Source organism: Mobula birostris, unplaced genomic scaffold (genome assembly GCF_030028105.1).
Source record: "Mobula birostris isolate sMobBir1 unplaced genomic scaffold, sMobBir1.hap1 scaffold_408, whole genome shotgun sequence".
Classification (NCBI taxonomy): Eukaryota; Metazoa; Chordata; class Chondrichthyes; order Myliobatiformes; family Myliobatidae; genus Mobula; species Mobula birostris.
This window is the reverse complement of record NW_027277172.1, coordinates 249,369-263,797: the sequence shown is the minus strand read 5'-3', so window position 1 is coordinate 263,797 and position 14,429 is coordinate 249,369.

The following is a 14,429-nucleotide window of genomic DNA, read 5'->3' as shown; positions in this document are numbered from 1 at the left end:
AAGGGGTGCTGGGGCGGAGGCGAGGCGTGGGTGCAGACACACCAGTCCTGAGACACCAGGCAAGGTCATCATATTACAAACAATTGGCTTATGGATCATTACAGAATGTCTCTCTGGTTCTTCCCACTCCCTCCCCTCTCCCCGCCCCCTTCCCACTCTCAGTCCACAATAGAGACCCATATCAGAATCAAGTTTATTATCACTCACATATGTTATGAATTTTTTTCTGGGGGGGAACAGTATAGTGCAATACATAAAATTACTACAGTACTGTGCAAAAGTCTTACGCACCCTTGCAATACATATGTGCCTAAGGCTTGTGCACAGTACTGTTGAAGTGCGAGATAGAAGCTGGCCTTCAGCTTGGTGCTATGTGTTTTCCATCAAACGGAAACAGCATAGGAACTCAATTAGAAACTTGTTTGCTTATATGGTCCACCCTATTTACTGTCTGAGTAGATCTCGAAAGCCATTATCGAAGTGAGAATTAATCCTTTGGAGACTCTTCAGTAAAGTCAACATAAATATGGATACCTTCATATGTAAATCAACAATTTTTACTTTAAAGGCAAGGGTCTTTTCCAAAGAATAGACTTAAAGAATGTAAAGTAGAAATATAACAAAAGGTAAATTCACAGGAATAACAGGTCATTCAACCACTCCACCACAAAGAGTAAGTGTATCTACGGATTCAGTTTCCAGGGGCCTTACACATCTGGCATAGGGCAAATGGAAACTGATTTAGTCTGATGGTCATTGACTTCAGGATGCATGCTGGAGTCATGGCTGAGGTCTGTATCAATGGTGCTGAGCTGGAGATGGTTGAGAGCTTCAAGTCCCGGTATTGTTCGATATACAGTGAAAAGCTTGTCTTGCATACAGATCATACTGATCAACTTATTATGCAATCAATTGGTTTAAAATAAGGTAAACAATAACAATGCAGAATAAAGTGTAAAGCTACTGAAAAGGTGCAGGCAGGCAAACGATAAAGTGGAAGATCATAATGAGACATAAGAAGTCATTCAAGAGTCTGATAACAGTGGGATAGAAGCTGTCCTTGAGCTTGCTGGTATGTGTTTACAGGTTTTTGTATCTTATTCCTAAAGGAAGAGGGGAGAAGAAAGAATGTCTGGAGTGGGTGAGGTACCTAATTATGCTGGCAGTTTTACTGAGGCAGCAACAAGTACAGACAAGCGTCCATAGAGGCGATGCTAGTGCTGAGCTGTATCTACAACTCTCTTCAGTTTTTCCAACATCCGTATCAGCAACAACTTGTCTAGGTCCAGCCACATGGATGTTCTGTACTTCTCTCAATCGCAGGACTCTGCAGAGAGTGGTGCAGACAGCCCAGCGCATCCGTAGATGTGAAATTCTCACTATTCAGGACGTTTACAAAGACGGGCTTGTAAAAGGCCCCAAAGGATCATTGGGGACCTGAGTCACCCCAACCACAAACTGTTCCAGCTACCTCCATCTGGGAAACGGTATCGCAGCATAAAAGCCAGGAACAACAGGCTCCGGGACAACGTCTTCCACCAGGCCATCAGACTGATTAACTCATGCTGACACAATTGTATTTCTATGTTATACTGGCTATCCTGTTGTACATACTATTTATTGTAAATTACTATAAATTGCACATTTAGACAGAGATGTAACATAAAGATTTTTACTCCTCATGTATATGAAGGATGTAAATAATAAAGTTGACTCAATTCAATTCTATTATTCAGAAAGCCAAGGGATGTCAGTGTAGCCCAATGACTCCTATCAGTTTTTACAAATGCACCAAAGAAAACATCCTAACCAGAAGTATTACAACTTGGTGTGGCAACTGCTCAGGTCAAATCCAAAGAAGCCACAGTCCATTACATGATTCAGTCTTCCCTCCATTGACTCCAGCAATTACCATTTTGCCTTGGGGAAAGCAGCCAACATAATCAAGGCCCCCTCCCACCGCGGACAACCTCTCGTCTCCCCCCCCCCACCCACCATGGAGCAGAATACCCAAAATCTGCAGAACACATACCACCGGGCTCAAGGCCAGCTTCTAGCATGATGTTATCAGACTCTTGAAGAGAGATCTTACATGCCAAAGATGAACGCTTGATCTCTCAGTCTATCCTGTCACAGACGGTACACTTCCCTCGCCTACCTGTACTGCACTTTCTCTGTAACTAGAACATCATGTTCTGTAATGCTTTTCCGTTTGTGCTACCTCAAGGTATTTGTGTCTGGTAGGATCTGTTTGGATGGCATGTGAATAAGCTTGGCACTGCACCTCAGCACATGTGACAATAGTAACCCATTTATCAATGATCAATTGTTTAAGACAGGGGTGGCAAACCTTTCTGAAAGCATATACTCAAATCGGCAACAATCTTCTCAAAATTCTCTCGTGGGTGCCGTGGTAACCTTGAGCAGAGATTATCATTGATTAATGAATCAGTAATAGCAATTATAGATTTTTTTAAGGGAAAAGGATGAGTCCTGTTGCTTATTTACACATATTTATTGTTCTACTATTAATAATAGTAAATCAGAGGCAGATTGAAATAAATGAAGCATATTAGAAAATCTGTTCAAAATCATTAATATTAATCCGTTGAAAAGACAAATGAAGAATAACATCATTGCTAAATAGTATAATTTTTGTAACAGTTTACTATCCAAATACTGACGTGAACTCCAGGTCTGCGAGGATTTCAAAACATACCATTCAATATCACATGTTTTCTTAACTGTCTAATTGGCGCAAAACGGCGTAGGATGTTTCCTGTGAAATCATCTTACTGCTCTTGGCTAGTAAAAAAAATCATTCGCAGCTTCATTTGGCAGTGAGTATAACGATTATTTATTTATTTGTTTGTTTGTTTAGCGATGCGGTGCGGAGTCGGCCCTTTCATCCCTTCAAGACACGCAGCCCCAGCAACTCCCATCAAACCTAATTAACCCTAAACTGAGCACGGGATAATTTACAAGGACCAATTAACCTATCCGATACACCATTGGACTATGGGAGGAAACGGTAGTACCTGGAGAAAACCCACACATTCCACATACAGAGGCTCCTTACTGGCGGTGCTGGGACTGGACTCAGATCTCTGGAACACCCCGAGCTGGAATAGCATTTTGCTAACCGCTACGTTACTGTGGCACCCCAATCTATCCGTTTATTTTGGGCAAATCAAAGGATACTACGTGCTGACAATTTTTTTGAGCATGCCATCTTGGGCACGTGTGCCATGGATTCCCTACTCCTGAATTAGCAGTTACAGCTATTTAAGGGAGCAGGTTCTCTACTTCTGTTCTCCCATGAATGACGTTGGTCTGATTTCAAATGCCTATCCCTTCATCAAAGATTCCCCTACAAGCAGAGAGTAGTTTCTCTCCATCTATCCAATTTACTCCTTTAAAAATCTGAAGACCTCAGCCAAATCAATCATTCCCCTAGTGTCTCCATTTGAGAATATACAATTTTGCTCTCTCTCTTTCTCGCTCTCTCTCAATGGTGAGAGAGAGTTTGCTGCTGATTCTCGCGTCGAGTCAGAACTCAAAATAAAGGCGACACTCCAGACTGTAACATCCGATGAGCTGTTGGCCTCCCATCTCACCATGGAAGGAGTGATACCCTTCTCTCCCTCATTAGTGAGTGAGTGAGAGAGAGAGAGAGAGAGAGAGAGAGCCTGTGGGATGTTGAAGAATTGGGATAAACAGTGGTTTTTGATTAACTCCTTGGGGGTTCTGCTGTTGCTTGCATGGTGGGTGGTGGGGGGGGTTGATGACTTCTGTTGGAGCAAGTGGGGTGAGGGGGGAGCATTGAGGTTTTGTTGCTGCTGGTGCTTTGGAGCGGGAGGGGGCTTTGGGGTTCTAACATTTTTCATTATTCATTCTTCAGGGTTTTTCTTCTGTTTCATGGATCTCTGTGAAGACTAAGACTTTCAGGTTGCAGACTGTATACATTCTCTGATTAAATGGAATGATTGAACAAGCCTTGTATTTTTACATCCTTATAAGCCGAATACTTAGTCACATTCTGTGGATTAGTTTGCTCTCCTCAATCAAAAGTCATTAAAATAAAAAATAATTTATGATGAATTTAAAATGTTCATATTTGACCAATAACAGCCAAAGAAAACCACACACGGGAAACATAAAAAATAGTCCTTTTCATTTGTACAGTGAAGAAACCCTGTAGTAAAAAACAGATTACTTGAGATTAGCCATGTAGTTTGCTATAAGGGTGTGGTTTAGTGTCCAGATGGCCAGATGGTTTTGGTAGTGGTCATATAGGTAAAGGACTACATAAACTGGTGTTGGGACAGAGTAAACAGAGCAGAGGGGAGAATCCAGATTAATTAAAATGTAGGTAGCAATGACATTAAATGTGGAGCATAATATTTATTGTCATCACCAGTTCTTTCCAATTAATTAGTGAAAGGAAATTTGATGCATTCGCTTTATAGGTTTTATTTGAAAAACAGGTATTTTTCCAAGCTACAAACCAAAAAAAAACCTCAAACTGGAAGGTTTAAATTGAAGTAATACAAGCAGCTTTAAAGGAGCAGTATTTCGGTACTGTGCAAAAGTCTCAGGCACTCTCGATTTTTTTATGTGGTTTCAGATGGTATGGCTTCCACAGAGCCCTGATCTCTACATCATCGAGGCTGTCTGGGACTATCTGGAGAGACAGAAGCGAGACAGCCAAAGTCTGCTGAAGAACTGTGGCAAGTTCTCTGAGATGCTTGGAACAACCTACATGTTAATTTTCTTATAAAACTGCACGACAGTGTAACCGAGAGAATTGATGCAGTTTTAACGGCGAAGTGTGGTCACACCAAATATTGATCTGATTTAGGTTTTTACTGTTACTGCTCTTCATAGTAATTTTTGCGATATTTAGAAATTTCTGATTCATTATTTTTGAGAGCATCTTCACTTTACAGAATTTTTTTACATATCTAAAACTTCTGCACAGGTACTGCACATGTTCAATATTTCATTGCCACCTCTAGAACAGCTTCAAATTCAGATTTAGAGTTATACATTTATCACATATACATTAAAACATAGGATAAAATTCGCTGTTTGCGTTAATGACCAATACAACCAAGGATATGCAGGGAGAAGGCCGCAAGAGTCCCCACACACCATCGCAGCATACCCACAATATTCAGCAGGACAAAACACACACCAACGCAGCATATCCACAATATTCAGCAAGACAAAACAAGAAACAACAGCAAATAAAAATGAAGCTACAGGCATCACCTCAGATGTGTAGACAAAGACTAGGATGTGAGGGGTGATAGTGGTATATAAGATTGCAAGGGGTATAGACAGGGTGAAAGCACACAGATTGGGTGAAAGGACACAGACTGCTTTTCAAGAGAGAGGATACTAAAAACAAGAAGGCATAGATTAAATTTGAGAAGCAAGAGATTTCAAAGCTCATAGTAAATTTATTATCAAAGTACCTATATGTCACCATATACAACCCTGAGATTTATTTACTTGCCAGCATTCTCAGTAAATCCAGTAACCATAATAGAATCAATCAAAGACCACACCAACAGGACTCACAACAGTGTGCAAAAGACAACAAACTGCACAAATACAAAGAAAAAGAAATGATAATAATAATAAATAAATAAGCAATGAACATTGAGAGTATGAGATGAAGAGCCCATGGGTTGTTGGAATAGCTCCTTGATGGGGCAAGTAAATTTGAAAGGGACATCAGAGCAGCTTCTACAGACAAAAGTTGGTGCGGTTTTGGATTGAGCTGCCAGGAATGGTGGCTGAGGCAGGCACAGTAACAACATTTGAAAGCCAGCTGAGTAAGTACATGGATGGAATGGGTTTAGAAGACTTTGGGGTAAACACAGGCAGTGGGACTAGCTTGCTGGACAACACAGCTGGGCTGAAGGACCTGTTCCCTGTTGTGTGATTCTATGACTTTACAGAGTTACCCTGACTGACAGCACTCAATCCATGTTGCCTGGATTGTACCACAAGAGGCCAATTAACACCAGATTCTCCATTCCACTACTGCAAGAAGTCAATTAACACCAGATTCTCCAACTACTGCGAGAGGCCAATTAACACCAGATTCTCCATTCCACTACTGCGAGAAGTCAATTAACACCAGATTCTCCCACTACTGCGAGAGGCCAATTAACACCAGATTCTCCCACTATCGCGAGAGGTCAATTAACACCAGATTCTTCATTCCACTACCGCGAGAGGTCAATTAAGACACGATTCTCCCACTCACTACCGCTAGAGTTCCATTAACACCAGGTTCTCCCACTCACTACCGCGAGAGTTCCATTAACACCAGGTTCTCCCACTCACTACCGCGAGAGTTCCATTAACACCAGGTTCTCCCACTCACTACTGCGAGAGTTTAATTAATACCAGATTCTACCTCTTGCTACCACAAGAGGTCAGTTACCAGCAGTCAATTAATCTACCCACCTGCACAACTTCAAAGTTCAAAGTCATTTTATTATCAAAGAACATACAGTATATGACACCAAAAACTACCCTGAGATTCTTTTGGATGTGGAAGGACACCAGAATATCTGGATGAAACCCACAAAACCACAGGGGGAGCATGCAAACCCCACACAGACAGAACTAGAGACCAGGATTGAACCCCGGGTGCCCGACACTGTGTGGCAGCGGCATTGCCAGCTGCTCTGCTGTGCCAGCATAACATGAACTGTAGCACTTTCATAAGCTGAACTCTGCACTGTCTTAATTTCCCTCTGTCTCTGTGGAGATCCGACCTTTAGACTTAAGGAAGTGAAGCAAAGCTGTCAGAATGTCAAAACTGAAGCCTGGAACACACTTCCTTCTCAAACATTAAATTAGTACTTCTTACGTTCGTTCTTTTCTGCTTTCCAGTTGGTCACAGCTGTCATTTTTGCCCTGATTTCATTCGGAAACTTGCTTAAACAGCCTTTCTGTACTGTAGCATACGCCATTATCGAGAAGTTTATCCAAATGAAGAAATTAGAATTAATCTAGCTTGCATGAGCTGATATAACTTGCCTGGACACCCAATAAAAAGAAATCTACTTTTATCCTTCTTCAGTTCCTTTTCTGATTGCATTACACGGACTGTGACTTGCTCTGTCTCATCAGAAGCCAACTACCTACTCTGTCATTTATAACTAGCGGGTCCAAAGAATATTCTGCTAATTTACTTGACACTTTTCTCACATTTCTCTGATCACTAAGTGCAATATTAAGCTTCAAGCTTGTCAGGCCTTTTCCCTTCAAACAAAATTGCTTTCCAGCGATTCTGTCACCAATTCCAGGTAATGGAATAACAATATTTTGTGAAATTATATGCGATGTTGTCACTTTTCATTATCGTTACATCAACACCATCATTTGACACAAAAGAGGGACTCTAATCACCTTTCTTGACGTTTCATACTATTGTTATCTCCCACAATTAACATTCCAGGGAGTTTGGAGGATGGGGTTGAGATTGGGGTAGTAGACAGGGTGAATGGCTTTCGTTATAATCCAGAAGTTTAATTAGATCGGTCGCAATCCAGTCTGTGCCAACGTGATCAGGTCAGGTGTCAGGTACCGCACAGCAAATAATGCAAATTTCTTTCAAGGCTCAAGTTGATGGAATATTCTCCACATGCCTGGCTGAATGGTGCTCCAGCAACAGCTCAGCAAATCACGGACCATCCTTCCCTCCACGGACTCGGCCAACACTTTTGTCTGCCTTAGTAAAGTAACCAGCATAATCAAAGACCCCACCCACTCCCGACGTTCTTTCTTCTCCCCTGTCCTAGCAGGCAGAAGATGCAAAAGCCTGAAAGCACATACCACCAGGCTCAAAGATAGCTTCTATCCCTTTATTATCAGCACTTCAATGGACCTCGTACAATAACATGGACTCTTGACCTCACAATCTACCTCGTTATGATCTTGCACTTTATTGTTTATCTGCACTACACTTGCTCTGTAACTTTTGCATTATATTCTGTTATTGTTTTATCTTAGTCTAGCTTAATGCACTGTGTAACAATTTATCTTAGTACATGTGACAATAATTAACCAACAGCAATATCCTCCTGGAAAAGTAGCCTGAGTGATTGGCACATAATCCAACACTGTAACTAATTTCCCATCAACAGCACTGTTTTGTACAAAGACTTCTTCAACAACAACACCTGGGTCAGGATTAGCAGTTACTGACAGAGTTATGGGCTGTCACATTTGGGAACACGCCACTAGTTCATTGCCGATGGGTTGAAGTGTGGTACTCGCTAACTAACAGCTCTGCGCAGGTACATCTATCAAAATGGCTGCCACAATCCAAAGAAGCAGCTCACCGTCTCATAGGCTATTCTGGTTGGTCATTAACTGTTGTAATGTGAGCATTATTAAAAGTAAGTTAATACTAATTAGGGTAATAGGGGATTTTACTTCCATTCTTTTTACTTCCAGTGGGCTTTGTTTATAGTGTACCGGCCATGCCATACGGGTTGTGAAACCCTCTGTATATACGTAACGGTTTGAAGTTTGCGATAAAGTTGTTTCTTTGGAATGAAGTTGTCGAGTGTGCCTTTTTCAAAGTAGAAGTTACTACATATTTTTGGCGACGAGGTGAACTGGTTTTGTGAACGTATCGGCATGTTTTTCAAACGGGAGCTTTGTGTTTCAGATGGCTACGTTTGGAACTATCAGTGAATTTCTGGAAGGAAACGAGGACTGGCCGGAGTATGAGGAAAGGCTGGGACACTTTTTCTGTTCTAATGGAATTACGGAGGAGGCTAAGCAGCGCTCTATTCTCCTGAGTGTGTGTGGGGCAAGGAGTTACAAGCTAATAAGGAATTTAGCTGCACCGCAGAAACCAGGGGACATTCCATACGACGAACTGGTCAAGCTCGTGAGGAACCACTACAATCCGAAACCTTCTGTGATAGTCCAATGGTATAAGTTTCACAGCCATTTCAGGAAGCCAGGTCAGTCTGTGGCCAATTTCGTGGCCGAGCTTTGGCAGCTGTCAGAGCATTGTGATTTCGGCGCGGTGTTGGAAGACATGCTCTGTGGTAGATTAGTATGCAGCATTAATAATAGCGGCATACAACGCCACCTGTTAGGGGAAACCCCACCGTTGACTTTCAAGAAAGCCTTAGAGATTGCCCAAGGTATGGAGATGGCTGCTAATAATGTCAAAGATATCCGGAAAGGACATGGGGAGTCTCAGTCGGTGGCAGTGCACCGTCAGGAGGGAGACTGGTAAACAGGCAAAGTGGGTGGAATGTTTCCAGTGTGGAGGGACGCACTATGCAGAATGATTGCAAATTCAATGACAATGTCTGCCATGCTTGTAGCAAAAAGGGACATTTAGCTAAAAAGTGCAGAAGTTCAAAGGGTAAGATTAAACCTGGGCAGGGGAAAACTCAACAGGCTCAGACAGCCAAACACCATCTAGAAGAAGCAGATGAACAGGCAGTGTGTGTCTACAACATGTTTGCAGTAGAAACAGATGAGGAACCGCCTGAACCATATTATGCCACAGTCACTGTCGGGGAAAGGGCATTAAGTTTGAGATTGATTCAGGGGCTACTACATCGGTCATTAGTGAGGAGACCTACAGGAGGACATGGGGGTCCAACCTGCCTCCCATCAGACCATCAAAGCTCAAACTTAGGACCTATACGGGGCAGCCCATACCTCATTTAGGGGTGTTATATATGGACATTTCAGCCAGGAGTCAGAAGGCTGAAGCCAGGCTAGTGATAGCTAAGGGCAGGGGACCCAGTATTTTGGGTCAGATTGGCTTTGCAAAATCTGGCTAAACTGGCATGAAATTAAGTCTGTGCACACGATAGAAGACATTCTGCAGCGGCACAGTGATGTTTTCAGGGACGAGTTAGGAACATTGAAGGGCGTGACAGTGAAACTCCATGTCGACCCTGAGGCTACACCACATTTTTTAAGCCCAGGTTGGTGCCCTATGCCATGAAAGGCAAAGTCGAGGAGGAGCTGGAACGTTTACAGAGGCTGGGCATTATTAAGCCTGTCCAGTTTTCAAGGTGGGCGGCTCCCATTGTTCCAGTATTGAAGGCAGACAAAACGGTAAGGATATGTGGGGATTATAAGTTTACGGTGAATCAGGTCTCTAGGCTGGAGGAGTACCCATTGCCATGGGTGGATGACCTGTTTGCGACCCTGTCAGGGGGTAAGCTGTTCACAAAGCTGGACATGAGCCATGCCTACCAACAGCTGCAGTTCAATGAGGATTCAAAGGAGTACATCACAATCAATACGCACAGGGGATTATTCAAGTACAATTGCCTGGTGTTTGGAGTGGCGTCCAGCCCTGCCATTTTCCAAAGGACAATGGACACTTTGCTGCAGGGGATTCCGCACGTAGTAGTGTACCTTGATGATATTTTGATCACGGAGGCTACGGAGGTGGAGCATCTGGCTAATTTAGAACGGGTGCTCTCAGATGCAGGGCTGCAGTTGAACTGTGGAAAATGAGTGTTCCTGGCATCGAGTGTGACTTACCTGGGACACAAGATCACAGCTGAAGGGCTTTGCTCTGTGGAGGACAGTGAGAGCTATTAAGGAAGTCCCAAGCCCTAAGACCGTCACGGAACTCAGATCATTTTTGGGCATGGTGAATTATTATGGCAAGTTTCTTCCTGACCTCTCAAGGGTTTTGACCCTGCTGTTTAAGCTGCTTCACAATGACACTAAGTGGCAGAGGGGTGAAGAGCAGGAGAAAGCTTTCAAGGAAGTGAGAGAACTCCTCCACTCAGCAAAGCTGCTTGTTCACTATGACCCAGACAAGGAGATCACCCTTGCATGCAATGCCTCGCCCTATGGAGTCGGGGCAGTCCTCTCGCATGTGATGGAGGACCGTTCAGAGAAGCCTATTGGTTTTGCTTCACATACTCTGACAGCTGCTGAGAAGGGATATTCACAGCTAAAGAAGGTCTGGCCATTGTTTTTGCGGTCATTCATCAGTACCTTTATGGACGCGTATTTCTAATTTATACGGACCATAAACCACTGATGAGCCTGTTCAGCCAGGATACAGCGTTGGGCTCTCACATTGTCAGCCTACCGGTACACTATAGTGTACAGAGCGGGTGGGGATAATGCAAACGGCGATGCACTGAGTCGACTACCTTTACCTGAGACACCTGTTGCTACATATGTGCCTCCAGAGACTGTGCTTTCATTGGAGAGGCTGTCAGAGACACCTGTAAAGGCGACCCAGATCAAGCAGTGGACAGAGAGGGACCCAGTCCTATCCCAAGTCAAGACTTTTCTTTTACAAGGTTGGCCCAGAGTCGTGGAAGGAGAGGAACTGAGGCCTTATGCCAAACGCAAGACAGAACTCAGTCTGCAGGATGGCTGCATTTTCTGGGGGGTGAGGGTCATCGTGCCTCCCCCTGGCCATTCACAGATTGTGGAGGAAATTCTTGAGGCTCATCCAGGGGTGTCTCAAATGAAAAGCCTTTCAAGATTCTACTTCTGGTGGCCAAGAATGGATCAGGATCTGGAGAACAAGGTAAAATCATGTATGCAATGTCAGGCTAATCAGAATATGCCACCACCAGCTTCTTTGCACCCATGGGAGTGGCCAGACCACCCCTGGTCTAGGTTACATTTGGACTTTGCTGGCCCTTTTATGGGGCAGATGTTTCTTGTAATGGTAGATGCGCATTCTAAATGGATCGAAGCTCACATCATGAGCAACATCACAGCCCCCTCAACCATAGACAAACACAAGCAAGTGTTTGCAGTCCACGGGTTGCCTGCACTCTGGTCACTGATAATGGTCCGACGTTCACCAGTGAGCTGTTCAGTGAGTTCATGCAGCAGAATGGCACTCATCACATTCGGTCAGCCCCTTTCCACTCAGCCTCCAATGGTTTGGCTGAGTGGGCTGTTCAGACAGTGAAGGAAGGCCTGAAGCAGATGACAGGGGACTCTATTACCATGCGACTTTCACGTTTCCTGTTTAAGTACCACCTCATGCCACAGACTACGACTGCCCGCACTCCAGCAGAGATGCTGATGGGGCGTAGGCCCAAGTCAAGATTGGACCTGCTGCGCCCAGACATGAAGGCGAAAGTGGAGAGAAAGCAGGAAAAGCAGAAGGAGGGACATGAACAACATGCGCGAGAGAGGCAGTTAAAACCGGATGACAATGTCTATGTGAGGAACAATCAGCAATGGCTGCCTGGGGTTATTCTTAAGCAGAGTGGTCCCGTCTCCTATGTTGCTAAGCTGACTGATGGGTGTGTTTTCTGCAGACATCAGGACCATGTGCATCTGCGTCATGATACCGGCTCAGAGGCAGACAGTTCCATGGAATTTCCATTTGAGAGACAGACTACGGCGGAAGCATGTCCACCAGTGACTTTGCCAGAGAGCGAGATGCTGGCAGAGGGGTCGGGGTCCCCTGAGGAGGATGGACATTCTCACGCAGACACACAGACCCCTCTCATGCCCCCAAAACCAGATCCACCCAAAACACCCTCACCAGCGGTGCCTGCTGGGTCACCGGGGGTAGTGCGCAGATCACAGTGCACTTGTAAACCTCCTGACAGACTGAATCTTTGACGGGACAATTTTTTTGTTTTGTTGTTAGATTGAATGTTGAATCTGTCACATTTTCCAGATGTTTTGTATTGATAAACTGTTGCTGAGATATGAGTATAAGTTTTCAGGGGTACGGAAGTTAATAACACCACCGTTTTTATTTCCTAGTTTTTACATTTGGGGAATATTGGATTTTAAAGGGGGAGAAGGGTTGTAACGTGAGCATTATTAAAAGTAAGTTAATACTAATTAGGATAATGGGGGGGGGGGGCTGTTTACTTCCGTTCTTTTTACTTCCGGTGGGCTTTGTATATAGCGTGCCTGCTATGCCGTATGGGTTGTGAAAGCCTCTGTATGTACATAACGGTTTTAAAGCTCGAGAGAAAGTTGTTTCTTTGGCATGAATTGTCGAGTGTGTCTTTTTCAAAGTAGAAGTTACTACATTAACGTCTGGCCTTCCCAATGACACCAACATCCCATGAGAAGGTGCAGCTGCAGAATACAGGCACTAGAGGATCCTGACAGTCGAATCTGGAGTAACATACTATCCAGCTGGAAGGAGCAGGGGGTCAAACCGCTGCAACAAGATGGAGACTGGAGAGCGGAGGTGACAAGACAGAGGTGGAAAGGGCAGTGGTGAGAAAGGAGTCCACACTAATTGGAGGACTGAGGAGGGGTATTAATTAACAGGCAAGTTGTGTCAGGTATGGGAGTGGGTGTTGAAGTGGAGTTGGGAGACAGGGACAGGTGAACCAAATACAGAGAGAAAGAAAGAGGAAAATAGGGGAGAAAAACAGATAGGTGGAAATGACAGCGGCTGAAGATGACAGAATCCCACAACTCCTTTCTGCCCCCCACCTGCACCTCCCCTCTATTCCAGCGGTCCCCAACCACCGAGCCGCGGACCGGTACCGGGCCACAAAATATGCGCTACCGGGCCGCGGGGAAACATTTCCTCATTCCATGTCAAGGCCACTGTTGAGCTTGAACGCGCGCAAGGTCATTACCCACGCGTCATCCATGTCAGCGCGGGAAAATCAGCTCCTCGAGCTTGCAAATGACGACGGGCTGAAAAGTATGTTTGACATAACATCTCTGCCGGCATTCTGGATCAAAGTCAAGGCTAAATATCCTGAGATAGGCATGAAAGCACTGAAAACGTTGCTTCCATTTCCAACATATCTCTGCAGTGAATGCAACGAAAACTAAATTGCGGAATAGACCGGACATAAGGAACCCTCTTCGAGTATCGCTGTCTCCCATCACCCCTCGATGGGACTGTCTTATTGCAGGAAAACAAGCCCAGGGCTCCCACTGATTCAGCGATATTGGTGTGTTGCAATGATTTTATATGTTCTTATGGGGAAAATATGTGCTGTGCGTTTAATATCCAAACGTTACTTAAAATGTTATGATGCTATTGATTATAAGTTATTTATATAACCATATAACAATTACAGCATGGAAACAGGCCACCTCTGCCCTTCTAGTCCGTGCCCAACGCTACTCTCACCTAGTCCCACCGACCTGCACTCAGCCCATAACCCTTCATTTCTTTCCTGTCCATATACCTATCCAATTTTTCTAATATTATAATATCGAACCTGCCTCTACCACTTCTACTAGAAGTTCGTTCAACACTTACTTCAAGCTCCCCTGTCCTCCCCTGATAATTGACTTATCACTATATTCATGCGAGGAAAATATGCGCTGTGTGTTTAATATTAAATTTGTTAGATAAACCCTTTTAGAAACGAAATTGAGTGTATCACTTATCACCTATATTCCAGTCGTGATTAACACCCCTCCTCTCCGCGCATGCG